This window comes from Delphinus delphis, chromosome 7 (genome assembly GCF_949987515.2).
Source record: "Delphinus delphis chromosome 7, mDelDel1.2, whole genome shotgun sequence".
NCBI lineage: Eukaryota > Metazoa > Chordata > Mammalia > Artiodactyla > Delphinidae > Delphinus > Delphinus delphis.
In genome coordinates this window covers 66,935,522-66,951,455 of record NC_082689.1, presented here as the reverse complement: position 1 = coordinate 66,951,455, position 15,934 = coordinate 66,935,522, and the positions used below count along the sequence as shown (strand labels likewise).

Below are 15,934 nucleotides of genomic sequence, written 5' to 3'. Positions count from 1 at the left end.
TGGAATGTCCTATAAATATCAATTAAATCTATCTGGTCTATTGTGTCATTTAAAGCTTGTGTTTCCTTATTAATTTTCTGTCTGGATGATCTGTCCATTGGTGTGAGGTGTTAAAGTCCCCCACTGTTATTGTGTTACTGTCAATTTCCTCTTTTAGAGCTGTTAGCATTTGCCTTATGTATTGAGGTGCTCCTATATTAGGTGCATATATATTTATAATTGTTATTTCTTCTTCCTGAATTGATCACTTGATCATTATGTAGTGTCCTTCTTTGTCTCTTGTAACGTTCTTTATTTTAAAGTCTATTTTATCTGATATGAGTATTGCTACTCCAGCTTTCTTTTGATTTCCATTTTCATGGAATATCTTTTTCCATCTCCTCAATTTCAGTCTATATGTGTCCCAAGGTCTGAAGTGGGTCTCTTGTAGACAGCATATATAGCAGTCTTGTTTTTGTATACATTCAACCAGCCTGTGTCTTTTGGTTGGAGCATTTAATCCATTCATGTTTACGGTAATTATCGATACATATGTTCCTATTACCATTTTCTTAATTGTTTTGGGTTTGTTTTTGTAGGTCCTTTTCTTCTCTTGTGTTTCCCACTTAGAGAATTTCCTTTAGCATTTGTTGTAGAGCTGGTTTGGTGGTGCTGAATTCTCTTAGCCTTTGCTTGTCTGTAAAGCTTTTGATTTCTCCATCAAATCTGAATGAGATCCTTGCCAGGTAGAATAATCTTGGTTGTAGATTCTTCCCTTTCATCACTTTAAATATATCATGCCACTCCCTTCTGGCTTATAAAATTTCTGCTGAGAAATCAGTTGTTAATGTTATGGGAGTTCCCTTGTATGTTATTTGTCGTTTTTCCCTTGCTAGTTTTAATAATTTTTCTTTGTCTTTAATTTCTGTCAATTTGATTACTACGTGTCTCGGCATGTTTCTCCTTGGGTTTATCCTGCCTGGGACTGTCTGTGCTTCCTGGACTTGGGTGGCTATTTCCTTTCCCATGTTAGGGAAGTTTTCAACTATAATCTCTTCAAATATTTTCTCGGGTTCTTTCTCTCTCTGTCTTCTCTTTCTGGGACCCCTATAATGCGAATGTTGGTGTGCTTAATGTTGTCCCAGAGGTCTCTTAGGCTGTCTTCATTTCTTTTCATTCTTTTTTCTGTTCCACGGCAGTAAATTCCACCATTCTGTCTTCCAGGTCACTTATCCATTCTTCTGCCTCAGTTATTCTGCTATTGATTCTTTCTAGTGTATTTTTCATTTCAGTTATTGTATTGTTCATCTCTGAACAATTAATTCTTCTAGGTCTTTGTTAAACATTTCTTGCATCTTCTCGATCTTTGCCTCCATTCTTTTTCCAAGGTCCTGGATCATCTCCACTATCATTATTCTGAATTCTTTTTCTGGAAGGTTGCAAATCTCCACTTCATTTAGTTGTTTTTCTGTGGTTTTATCTTGTTCCTTCATCTGCTACATAGCCTTCTGCCTTTTCATTTTGTCTGTTTTTCTGTGAATGTAGTTTTTGTTCCACAGGCTGCAGGATTGTAGGTCTTCTTGCTTTTGCTGTCTGTCCTCTGGTGGATGAGGTTATCTAAGAGGCTTGTGCAAGTTTCCTGATGGGATGGACTGGTGGTGGGTAGAGCTGGGTGTTGCTCTGGTGCCCAGAGCTCAGTAAAACTTTAATCTGCTTGTCTGCTGATGGGTGGGCCTGACTTCTCTCCCTATTGGTTGTTTGGCCTGAGGCGACCCAGCACTGGAGGCTACAGGCTCTTTGGTGGGGCTAATGGCGGACTCTGGGAGGGCTCACGCCAAGGAATACTTCCCAGAACTTCTGCTGCCAGTGTCCTTGTCCCCAGCTCCCACCTCTGCAGGAGACCTTCCAACACTAACAGGTAGGCCTGGTTCAGTCTCCTATGGGGTCACTGCTCCTTCCCCTGGGTCCCGATGCACACACTACTTTGTGCGTGCCCTCCAAGAATAGAGTCTCTGTTTCCCTCAGTCCTGTCAAAGTCCTGCAAACTAATCCCACTAGCCTTCAAGTGATGATTCTCTGGGAACTCCTCCTCCCATTGCCAGACCCGCAGGTTGGGAAGCCTGATGTGGGGCTCAGAACCTTCACTCCAGTGGGTGAACTTCTGTGGTATAATTGTTCTCCAGTTTGTGAGTCACCCACTCAGAGGTTATGGGATTTGATTTTACTGTGATTGCGCCCCTCCTACAGTCTCATTGCAGTCTCTTTGTCTTTGGATGTAGGGTATCTTTTTTGGTGAGTTCCAGTGTCTTCCTGTGGATGATGGTTCAGCAGTTAGCTGTGATTCTGGTGCTCTCACAAGAGGGAGTGAGCGCATGTCCTTCTATTCCGCCATCTTGAGCCACCCCATTATATTTTTGCTTCCTTTTCTCTAAGAAGGAAGGTCCTTATGGAAGGAAGGAAAACATAAATTTCTCTTGATATTTTTCACTGAGTTACAATTTATACACAGAAAAATGTACAAATATAAGTGAATACATTTTCACATATATATACACACTCGAGGAAACCCCACACAAAGATATAGAGTAGGAAAGTGTATCTATACATTTAAAATTAAATATTAAATTTCTCATATCTGTCCCATAAATGTTGCTGCAATTTCAGCTTGTCTCAGGGTTTTCCTAAATATCTTATGTGGGATGTTTATTTTATGCACAGTTAAGAAAGTCAAACATCAACAAGAAGAGAGATGAGAAAAGCCTTCAGTAGAAAAGGGCGTATCAAGGAGGAGATAAAAACTTCATCAAAACAAATAAGCAAAGTTGAAAAACAGGCTTGAAAGCAATGTAAACAATGAGTCACAAGACAGTCAACCATATTATTGGGCACCCACTGTGTTCTCAGTGCTATAGAAAGAATCTGGGTAGATTAAAGAAATACCACATGAGGTCCTCTAATACCAGTAGCTTAAAAATGAAATAAGTCCAAGCAAACAATTTCAAAGATATCCTAAATGGACCCTACAAAAACTAACTTAACTGAATGCCTATCTAGTTCCAGGAACTGTGCAAGTGTTTTACATAGATAATCCCCTAACAAGTGTTATCCTTTTTTAAAAAAATTAGTATCTTATTAAATTCTTAAACATTTATAGAGATTAGCAAGTAATTTTTCTCCAAAACAAACTGGAACTTCAAAACCATGACCCAGTGCTCACTTGATGCCCCATTCACTCTGTGCATAGGCTTCTGCTCAGTAGGTAATACATGTCAGTAGCAACTGGGCTCAGCATCATCTACTGAAAGCTTCCTTTGAACTTCATATTTGTTGCCTTGCAGGCAATGTACTGATATATGGAAGAGTTAGTGCCGTTTATGGAAGTTAGTCTGAAAAGGTAAATAAAAAATGTGCTTGACACTACAATTTAAAAATTCAAAAATGATTAAAAAAACATGGGGAGAGAGGACTATGCCAAACTTTTTGGGCTTCTTTTTTCTTTGTCATATAAAAATTAAGTATAAAAAGCCCTATAAAGTTATATTTCCACTTTTTCAAAAGAGGTTAAATACTTATGAAATTTAAGATGAAAAAATCATCCACAATAGACTTGTTTTACTTATTATGTTCTCTGAAACAACAGAATAGTAAATGTAAAAAAAGAAATTTTCTTCTCTAAAAGGAAGTTAAAATGTTCTTAGTTTGCAACCTAGATGTCCTTCAGTAGGCCAATGGACAAATAAACTATGGTATGTTCAGACAATGGAATATTATCCCATTATTTCCATTTTTTCCACTAAAAAAGAAATGAGCTGCTGTCATTAAAAAACATGGAGGAGTCTTAATTTCATATTACTAAATGCAAAGAGCCAGTCTGAAAAGGCTGCATATTGTATAATTCCAACTATATTACATTCTGGAAAAGGCAAAAATATGGAGACAATAAAAAAGACGAGTGGTTGCCAGGAGTTGTGGGGAGAGATGAACAGAGATGAACAGAGCATTTTTAGAGCAGTGAAAATACCCTACATGATACTATAAAGATGAATACATGTCATTATGTTTTTGTCAAAACCTGTAGAATGTACATCAAGAGTGATTACTAATGTGAACTATAGACTTCGGGTGATTATGATGTGTCAGTGTAGGTTCAGCTGTGACAACTGTACCACTCTGGTGAGGAATACTGACAATGGGGGAGGCTGTGCATGTGTGGGGACAGGGGTCTATGGGAAACCTGTATCTTCTGCTGAGTTCTAATGTGAACCTAAAACTGCTCTACAAACACTGACTTTAAAAAAAAAAAAAGTTCTTAGTTGGAATGTTTTTTCAATTTTCAAAAGCACGCTAGGTAAGGAACTGAAATGTGGATGTTATAATTGTTAAAATATATGCACATATGCATGTTAAACAGTGGGAATGTATATGTCAGCCAAGCAAGCACACTGGTAGATTAACCAACCATAAAATGAAAGCAGAAGTTGCTTTCAAGTCACAATCTCAATAATCTACTCTCAAATATGTACTTTGGTAAATACTAAACAGCATTTAGTCATCAGTCTCTGTTAAAGTTTTAAATCCATGTTGAGGAGTAGTGTGTGTTGGCATAAACCGTATTCAAAGGCATAACATTCACTGCATACTGATAAAGAAAAGTCCTTGGAATGGATTTTCCAAGTTAAGTTTCCCAGCTACAAGTTTTGTCAAACACTGGCTAGAAAAACTACTTGGAAATAGTGTCTCACAGTTTAGAAATATTAAAAGCTAAAGTAGCACCTTATACAAAAATTAACCTAAAGTTGATCTAAATGTAGAACATAAAATTATAAAATGTTTAGATCAAAATGTAGGAGAAAATCCTTGGGACTAAGGCTTAGGCAAACGAATCTCAGACATGACATCAAAGACACAATCCATAAGATTTTTAAAATATCAAGAAACTAAACTTCATCAAAAAGTAAAATTTTTGCTTTGTGAAAGACCCAGTTATGAACCTAAAAAGACAAGCCACAGACTGGGAGAAAATATTTGTAAGTCACATAGCCAACAAAAAGACTTATATCCAGAATATAGACAGAGCTCTCGAAACGTGATAGTAAGAAAACAAAGAATCCAATCATAAAATGGGCAAAGGTTTGAACACTTTACCAAAGAGGATGTGAGAAAGAGGCACATGAAAAGATTCTCAACATTATTATCCATTTAGGGAAATGCAAATTAAAGCTATGATGAAATACCACTATGCACCTAAATTAAAACTACTGAAACTATCAAGTACAGACAAGAATGTGGAGAAACTAGATCTCTCATAGGTGACTTGAACAAGGTGAGTGCAAAATGGCACAGCCACTTCGGGAAATGGTTTGGCAGCGTAATATGAAGCTACAAACTCATACCATATGACCCAGCAATCTATTCCTAGGCATTTACATGAGAGAAACAAAAACTTAGTTTGCATAAAACCTGTATGTCAATGTTTATTGCAGCTCTCCTCATAACATACCCAAACAGGGAACGGCCCAAATGTACTCCAACGTGAGAATGAATAAACAAACTGTGATACATCCATACAATGGAATACTACTCAGCAATAAAAAAGCAAGCCTTGATACACTCAACATCTTGGATAATCTCAAGGGCATTATGCTGAGTGAAAAAGCCAGTCTCAAAAGGTTACATACCGTATGGTTCTATTTATGTGAGTCCCAAAGTGACAGACTTACGGTCATAGAAAACAGATCACTGGCTGCCAGGATTGGAGGCAAGGTGTAACTATTAAGAGTAACATAAGGGGGCTTCCCTGGTGGTGCAGTGGTTAAGAACCTGCCTGCCAATGCAGGGGACACGGGTTCGAGCCCTGGTCCCGGAAGATCCCACATGCCATGGAGCAACTAAGCCCATGCGTCACAACTACTGAGCCTGCGCTCCAGAGCCCGTGAGCCACAACTACTGAGCCCGCGTGCCACAACTACTGAAGCCCTCGCGCCTAGAGCCCATGCTCCGCATCAAGAAAAGCCACTGCAATGAGAAGCCCATGCACCACAACGAAGAGGAGCCCCCGCTCGCCGCAACTAGAGAAAGCCCACGCGCAGCAGTGAAGACCCAACACAGCCAAAAATAAAATAAATAAATTTATTTTTTTTAAAAAAAAGAGTAACGTGAGGGAGTTCCTTTATGGTGATGCAACAGTTCTGTATTCTGATTGTGGAATGTCATGCGAATCTACACATGTAATAAAATTTCATAGAATTATAAATCAAGACAAATTTTTAAAAATAATAAAGAATGCATGTAAAAGCTGATGAAATCTAAATAAGGTCTGTACCTAACTTAACAGTATTGTACCAAAGTCACTTCCCTGGTTTTGATAATGTACTATGGTTATGTAAGACATTATTATTGGGGAAAGCTTGGAGGAAGGCACAGGGAAACCTCTGCACTATTTCTGCAATTTCTTCCAAGTCAAACTATTTAAAAGTAAAACACAATAAAAATATTTCTAAGGTAGTGATTCTCAAAATTCAGTGAGCATTAGAATCAGCTACGGAACTTGTTTCTAATACAGATCTGCTTGGGTGGCCCCATGTTGTACCTTTTTAAATAGAATCTGCATATGGGGTCCAGGTGATATAAACTAGTGGTCCAGCACATTACAGTTTGAGACCCACTGGACTAAAATAAAGGCAAAGGTATTAGAATGATGATCTCCACAATGATCTCCACCAATGATTTCCATCAATATGTATTGTTCTATTTAATGGCTAATAATAAAGAAGTCCTACCTACACAGAACCTCATTCACAGACTATCTTACTGAGCCAAGAGGTTCTCATTTATAGACTCAGTGAAAGACATACAAATGATCTATTTTAAAAACACAAATACCATTATTCATAACACAAATCTGTTATATCAATACAGAAGTGAAAATGCTGATATTTTAAAAAAACATGTTATTAAAACAAAGGCAGGTAGGGAAAACATATTCTCAATAAGAAAAAGGTCACATTTTTAAATGTCTATAAAAGGTCCTTACCTATGCTTCCAGGTAAAATCACTACTGTTGGCAAACTACACACACATATATAAGCATTAAGGCATTTGATCTAAAATTTCTTTTGTTGGAAAATAAAGCAGTAAAAGATCAACCTAGACATTACTTCATATACAACAAAATAAGAATTAAAACCCAAGAATTCTGCCAAGACTTCCTTCAATTATTCCCTCACTAAGTGGCACAACTTTCAAACCCCGGACCCATGGTTTTTGCTTTTACGTTGGGGGGGGGGGGTTCTTTGTGCCAACCACCTGTTAGGCCCCTTTCACCTTTCCTCAGGGAGAATGATTCACAGTTTCCCACTGTCTTCCATCCATCTTATTACCAGGAGAAATGTAGCAATATAACAGAATAAATCAAGTCTTAGAACACCTAAGGCTGCTAATTTCTGAAAGACTGCTGATTTCTATCTTAAACAGTTGCTACAGGCTCCTAAATGCTAGCTTACTTGCTCTCAGCTCTGTGGAAAATTAATTCTTTTGGATGAAGAATTAGTCATTTTCTGATTATGCTCAAATAGTTCAACTGTTTAATAATTACCAAACATAATAATTAGCAAAATCTAGAATGTGGATAGTCTACAATTCAGTTTCTCTAACAAATTGAAAATGTGGGGAAAAAGATGGGGGCGGGGGTAAGAACTGATATAGAATGAGAGATTTAAGTGACAAAACCACCAAAGTAATGTGTGAAACTCAATCCAATTTGGACAAAGAGACTGTTAGAGAAATTTAAATAAAAACTGGGTGTTGGATGACATGCAAAAGGAACTATTAATTCTGTTAGGTACAATAATGGCACAGAAGATATATTTAAAAACAAAAGTCCTTATTACTTCTTCCACTCTACTATTCCTAGTAAGTGCTTCAGGTACGCAAAGATCATCATTTTTCTTTCTAATATCTTTGCCCTCACTCTAACCCATCTCAAGCCCTAGGCAATCACTAACCAACTTTCTGTCTCTATATAGTTGCCTTTTTGGATACTTCATATAAATGGAATCATACAATATGTGTCCTTTTGTGTCTGACTTCTTTCACTGACTATAATTCTTTTGAGGTTCATTCATGTTGTACCATGTATCTGTACTTTGTTACTTCTTGTTACCCAACAGAATTCCATTGTATGAATATACAACATTTTACTTCTCCATTCACCAATTGATGGACATTGGGTTGTTTCTACTTTTTGGCTATTGTAAATAATGCTGCTATGAACATTTACAGGCAAGTCTATACACACCCCTTCTTGGTACATCATTCATGTGAAGACTTCACAACAAAACCAATATAGCCTCTCCCTAGTACTCAGTGTAACAATTCCTCCCAATTCCCACCAGGCACAAGAAAATAGTTTAAAGCCATGATTCCTCAAAGTTATTTGAAGTCACTGGCATTTAAAATGATCACATATTCAGGAAAGACCAATAGATATTCAAGAATTATAAGCCACATGTAGACTGTACCAAACAGAGCTTCAGACACAAATTGATTATCCAAGAAACATTTTGATTATAATTAAAACAGCTCAAGGACCATAAGATTCTGCTTTTCCATTAAGCCATTCTTCTTTCAACTACAGGTCAATGGGTTAGTATAAATATTAAATATACAATAAATATAATGAATAATATAATTAAATATATTTAAGACAAGATACAAAGTAACAATCATTGAATAGACTAACATATCTAACAAAGGAAGAGGTAGTTGGTGTAATGGAAACACAGCATAACTGCATTTAACTTATATACTAGCTTCCTACCTAAACCCAGAAAAGATAAGATTCCCCCATAAGTATCGCTTATACAACAAAGTGTAGTTCCAAACTGTACTTTTAAACTCACACATAAAACTGCATAAATGTATTCTGTATTTTTCTTATATATTTAAAATTTTCACTTGGAGAAAAAAAATCTATCGAGTTTTTAAATATATAAATAGAATAGATATTAATGTTATCTTACAGAAAACAGTTTGAGAATAGATATTTAGGAAAATGATAAAAAAGGAATGCAAATATAACAAAAATCCTTTAACATTTCTAATCAGTAGGTTACTTTAAAAACCACTTAAAGTGGGAAATCAAAGTTCAAGTAAACCTTAGTCATTTTAACTTAAAATACACAGATAAATTATTCATTGATGTCGAGTGAAATGTTTGTATTTGCAGCTGTGCCCACTGACTAAATTTTCACCTTGTACTTCTTGTATAATTAGCACATAAAGGCTTGCCTTCCGCTTCTAACTTTTTTAAGTAAGCCAAGGATTTCAAGACACCTGCAAGCAATTCGAATGCAAATTCCTTGATTTTAGCATTTTATTTCATTCTTTCAGTTGTCTCATTCACATATAATTCAATAGTACCTTTTGTTTGGAGGGGCAGGGTAGCTGGCTCACCAGATTCTTTCTGAAGTATTTAACTTCGCTTTTATAGGACAACTCTCTTAATGAATTCAAATCATGTGTTTATAACATTCAGGTTAATTACATTATTACAATAAGTAACTGGAAAAACAGGCCTTAACAGGTTAGGAAACAGTCAAAACAAGTTTTTGATAAAACAGAACACGAGGCATGTACAGGCAATCTAGAAAGTAGCTTAGTGCTTTGGGGGTTCATGGTGCCAGGACAGCCATTCGGCATGTTTTACTAAGGGAATCGAAATCTTACCTGACCCAGTGACTGAGCTGACTAAAATTGAAGAGCTTCTACAGTATTACTAGACATAAGATTCCTGGAAAACTCTGATCCATTCAGTGACAAATCTTTTAAGAAACTGTGACCCAAAACTCAATTTAGTTAGTTCATCCAAACACCTGCAGTCCAAGCAAAAATCACACCAGCTGTCTCTTAATTTCCGCTGAATTTTATAAGACAGATAGTAAAAAATTAGAACACTATGGGTCAGATCAAACATGTCAGAAATGGTACTAATTTTTCTCTCAATAGAATAATAATCTAAACAGTAGTGAGATATAAACACATAAGTATAACTCTCCAGAAACTATCATTTTTAACCTTCTGTAGAAATAATCCCTTTGATCCAAGGAAGAATTACCTAAAACAATTTATTTCTCTTTCCACCCCTGCTTTCTTATTGAAGTGTAGTTGACCCACAGTGCTTCAGGTGTACAGCAAAGTGACTCAGCCATACACACCACACACAGGTCATTCTTCAGATTCCCCTCCACTACAGGCCACCACAAGACACTGAATATTGTTCTCTGTGCTACACAGCAGGTCCCTGCAGTCCATCTATTTTATACAGAGCAGTATGTATCTGTTAATCCCAAATTCCCAATTTATCCCTCCCCCAGAAACAATTCATTCCTATTAATTAAATGCTTTCATGACTATTTTCAATCCCCAAGTAAATAAAATAATTTAGTAAAGGGAAGTAAAAAATCTATTAAAAATCTTATTTGTGCCATCATAACTAAAAAATCACAACGAAACTGAAAACCAAATAATATTTATTGACAAAGAATACTGACAGAGATAAAGATCTCTGTGAAAGAGCTGGCCTTCCTATTTCCTTAATCATCTTTAGGTATTTCTTTATTTACTGCAAGCACATAATGGTATACTAAGCAAAGAGATCCCAGTTTACATACTCTATACTTTTCATACAATGACAGTAATGTTCCAATGGCTTACTTTAAATGGTCACAATTCTGACTAGTGATTAGTTCAGATTAGTGAATTCTGATTAGTGAATGAAAGGTCACTGAGTCCAGGCACTTTTACTCTCTGGTTTAGTGCTATATCCTGAAGGATCTAGAATATTTTGGGCACAAAGAAGGTGCTTAATAAAATATTGTTGAATGAATGAATTCTCTCTTTCAGATAGATACACACACACACACACATAGAGTCAGGTCCTCAAATGTTTTCCCAATTAAAAAAAAAAACCTTATTTCTTAGAAACACACTAGGATAGGACATTTGATATATTTGGTATGAAATGACAGTTTCCTTTCACCATTTGACCCTGATTCTCAGAAAACAAGGAAAACTTGTACAAGGACTAAATTATTCCCAATCGTACTAAAATCTGATTGTCTTTAAAGCAATGTATAAAAATAATCTAACAGGGCTTCCATGGTGGCGCAGTGGTTGAGAGTCCGCCTGCCAATGGAGGGGACACGGGTTCGTGCCCCAGTTCGGGAAGATCCCACATGCCGCGGAGCGGCTGGGCCTGTGAGCCATGGCCGCTGAGCCTGCGCGTCCGGAGCCTGTGCTCCACAACCAGAGAGGCCACGACAGTGAGAGGCCCGCGTACCACCAAAAAAAAAAAATCAAACAACCACTAGGATTCCTAACATCTATAGCCCTTTAAAACAGTTTTCTCTTCCTCCTCCTGTCTAACATAAAGTCATTTACCTTTTACTAATATTTTCTTACATTGTTAGTCAACTCTTCCAAAGAAATTATTTTATATATATTCTCCTGCAATCATCGGCAAGTAAGAATGTACTTTATATCTCAGTTTGTGAAAAAGGTGAAATTATAGATTAATTAAAATGAGCTCCCTTAATGGAGTAATCATACAGAGTTAAAGGTTATGATACATGAGAAAGAACTCTGCACCAGGAGGTAAAGAAACACTAGTTTCCCACACACACACTCTCATACAACAAGCATTTATTCAGCACCTACACTAGCTTTGGGTACAGAAAAAAATACATCAGTTCCTGTACTCAAAAAATTAATAGTTTATTATTGTCCCATTTTACTCAACTACACATAAAACGTCCCAAATGTTACCTTGTTCTTCCTTTCTCGTTAGGTGTCTTTAGTTTGATCAATCAATGAGCACTGGTAAAGCACCCATTAATAACATCAACAGTGCAATCTATTAAGATACAATGGGCGGGAAGCTATGTATGCATTACGGTTAATTCTTAACAACAACCTTGTGAGTAGCTGTTATCTGTATTTTACAGCATGAGGAACAAATCCCCAAGAGGAGAATTGACTTGTCCTCAGTCACAGTGAGTGAACTGCAGATCTAAGTTTAACCCAGGGTAGTTCATTTCCAAGCCCATCTCCTTTCTCCCATGCCATTCTGTTGCTCAGTCTCCTACTGTGTGCATCCAGCTCTGATGAAACAACAATCGGAGATCTTAAAGTTCTATTTGGAGTGACAGATTGGAAAGAAAAAAACCAACATTGTGTGAACCTATCCAATAAATACAATTTATTGTTACTTTCTTGGGGACAACATCTGAAAGAAGCACTGACTCACCTGAAGAAAACCATGAGACGTGTATGCTAAAGACTAATTCATCAGAACCATGCCTTTGTGCTGGATAAAACCACAGTCCTTTCAAATAAAGGAAATCACCCACATTCTAAAAAGTAAATTTTGTGTCATCTGCCTGATTTAAGCAACCCAGAATACTATTCCAGGCCCTCAAAACTACCATATGTTTCATTTCCACAGAAAGGTAGCTAATGTAGTGTAGAAATACTGTAAAATCCATTGCAACTCTTCCTCCTGAGAAACAACAGAAGGAAATGACAAAGAAATATACAGTAGTCTCATTTATATAAACTTTCCCTGAGGAAATAGGTGGAACTAGAAACAAAGGCATATATAACATGCCAAGTACTGGTGGTCAATACAGCACAAAGTCTTAGCAAACATTTTGTTCAAAAATAGCTTTTAGAATATCAAAGCCATTAACAACTTTTTTTTAACACAAGCATTCTGGTATAATAGGTGTGGTCCTGTTATTATAAATGCCAAGATAAAAGAGCTAAAATAATAACAACACATTCACTTTTTGATCCTAAAATAAAAACTAATTGGATATATTTATTGCAGTGATCTCACAAAAAGACCATTACATTCTCCTTTTTGTCCCCCAAATTTCTTAAGCACCATTCCCATGTTATTTTTACATTTAAGAAAACTATAAAAGTAAAAAAAAATAAAAACTAGAAAAGATAAAGAATGTTATTTATATTTTATCTCAAAAGCAAAACGACATCCTTTTTCTATTTCTCTTTGATAGACTATTGCATATTTTCATGAATTAGATGAGATCTCTTTTAATGTATTGATATCTGCCCTTCAAGAAATGACAGGTAACTTTGACGAACAACCTTTTTTCCAGTTCACTATGAAAACTGGTAAATCATCTTTATGTGATTCCACAAGAGTAATTCTCAAACAAAAAAACCAAGAAACCCTCAATCAAATGTAACCAGTCATCAATTTAATACTCCATCCAATTTTTTTGTTTGTTTAAACAACAGTTTTACATTGTTTTCCAAACAGTTTCTCTTTGGGGGGGGGGAAAAGAAGAGCTTCGGTAGGTACATTTTTTACAAAGTGAAAACTGTTAACAAACAAGTTACCCTGACAAATAGAATTACCAGGGACTTTCCATATGACTTGAGAGTTCAATGACATAATTAACAATAGGCTGAATTTCAAAAAAAAAAAAAGGAAAGGGGGGAAAAGAGAGTCATTACCAGGGACAGCACTGTGGGAAGGTTGAAACTGTGGGGTTTAGAAAAAATGAGTTTCTAGTTGTACATCTCCATATATATATATATAGACTAACCACTGCAATCTGTCTTTGTACAAATAACTCTCCTCTTTCTTTTGACAAGGTTAATGAGTGATAAGAAGGCATCCACACAATCCATTTAAAGTCATAACTATATAACTCCAAGATTCTGCAGAAAATACCCAAATTTAATTCTAAAGATTAATGCATAATCATTTCAAACATGAACATGGAATATAATTATGCTCTTAATGTTGAATGTATAATGACTTTGTGTTAAATAATTCTATTACTCACCTTAGTTTTTCCTATTCCATCTGATTCAGTAATTTGCTTTCTAAAGAACATATGCTTAGTGGGAGTAAACAAGACACTGGAGAAGTACATTCTCCTCTTCCTTATTAATGGCATCATTAAATCTGCTTATTTATAGACTCAACTATCTGACCTCATGGCCTACATGGATAAATGGATTTGTTCAGTTTTTAATCCTCAGTGTGTGTTTAGCAGCAGTTAACCAGAGGGAGATAATAACAATAACAAACAAGGGAGATAAAATATGATATTGCATTTTTTGTTATTTTGACTTATGTGAACCTTAAGTATGATAAGGTTTCTTTGTGAGTGAAATTGGAAAAATATAAATCTCATGTATTTATTTCCATGGGAAAACTAAATTTGAATTATGCAAGTCAGATTTCTACAAGGTATTTAGAAACATAGCCCTTGTTAAAAAAAAAAATATATATATATATAAACACTTTGATTCTATCACACAAATTATTTTCCAGATTTAAGATATATTTTATAATAGCAAGTTGATTTATAATTTGAAACATGTAAAATCTTTCCTAGGTACAAATAATTGTTACTTCTTCTCTACTCTCTAAGGTGTTTATAATCTTATCATTTCTAAGAAGACTTCTTTAAATATTAAACATCTATGTTATAAGTAATACTTTTATGCACTGTTGGTGGAAAGGTAAATTGGTGCAGCCACTATGGAAAACAGTATGGATCTTCCTCAGAAAATTCAAAACAGAACTACCATATGATCTAGCATACGACTTCCGGGTATATATCCAAAGGAAATAAAAAGAGGATATCAAAGAAATATCTGCACTTGCATGTTCATTTAAACATTATTCACAATAGCTAAGATATGGAAACAACCTAAATGTCTATCAATGGATGAATGGATAAAGAAGATGTGACACAGATAGATAGATATAGATATATTTATAGATATAACCTATTACATATATATAACAGAATACAGTTCAGCTAGGAGAAAAAGGGAAATCCTGTCATTTGTGGCTACATGACTGGACCTTGAGGGCATTATGCTAAGTGAAATAAATCAGACAGAGAAAGACAAATACTGTATGATACCATTTACATGTGGAATCTAAAACAGCTGAACTCAGAGAAACAGACACTAAATGGTGTTAACCATGGCTAAGGAGTAGAGAAAATAGGAGATGTTGGTCAAAGAGTACAAACTTCCAGTTATAAGATGAATAAGTTCTGGAAATCTAACGTACAACATGGTGACTATAGCCAATAATAATCTATCACATACTTGAAAGGTTTTAAGAGAGTAGATCTTAAATGTTCTCACCATAAAGAAAAGAAATGATAATGGTGTTAGTTAAAGCTACGGTGGTAATCGTTTTGCAATAAATAAGGGTATCAAATCAACATGCTGTACACCTTAAACTTACACAATGTTATATGTCAATTATATCTCAATAAAGCAAGAAAAAAAATAGTTTCCACCACAAGACAATGCTAGCTCACATTTTTCATCTTATTTTTTTAAGTCACCAAATCTCCGCAGATATTCTACCCCCAAATTTTATCATATACAAAAAGACTCATTTTCACATTTCATCTAAGATTATATAATGCCAGGCTCTATTTAAGGGATGAGGTTAGTATGGCCCTTATTTTATTTTTATTTTTTTCACATCTTTATCGGGGTTAGTATGGCCTTTAAAAAGAGAATAAATATTTTCAAAGGAAAATATTAGACCATTTTTAAAAGCAGATGATTAGAAAATGTGAAATTATTTTAAAAGTTTTACAAATCATATTTTCAAATTTTTACAAAAGAAGTACAGTACTCTAAGTGAAGTGATGAGTCAAGCCGTGTTCTTTGGTTAGTTAAGCAAGCAAGGTTATATGTAATCAAGGACCAGCTAAGTCAGAATTTCCACTAGCAACTTTCTTATTCCCATTACATGCTGACAGAGTTAATATTACATTCAGGGTCTGCTCTAAGAGTAATGTGTTAACCATTGGGTTTTTTGCGTGCATTTTTTTTTAATTCAGGTAAATTTTACTAAATGCTGTTTTTACTCACTACCTAAAGGGGT

The 15,934-nt window shown here is 35.5% G+C and overlaps 1 protein-coding gene across 6 annotated transcripts in view; it reads right to left on the bottom strand.

Moving 5' to 3' along the window:
* COBLL1 (cordon-bleu WH2 repeat protein like 1) overlaps nucleotides 1-15,934 on the bottom strand; it is a 161,591-nt gene that overhangs the window by 77,376 nt on the left and 68,281 nt on the right. The window lies entirely within an intron of this gene.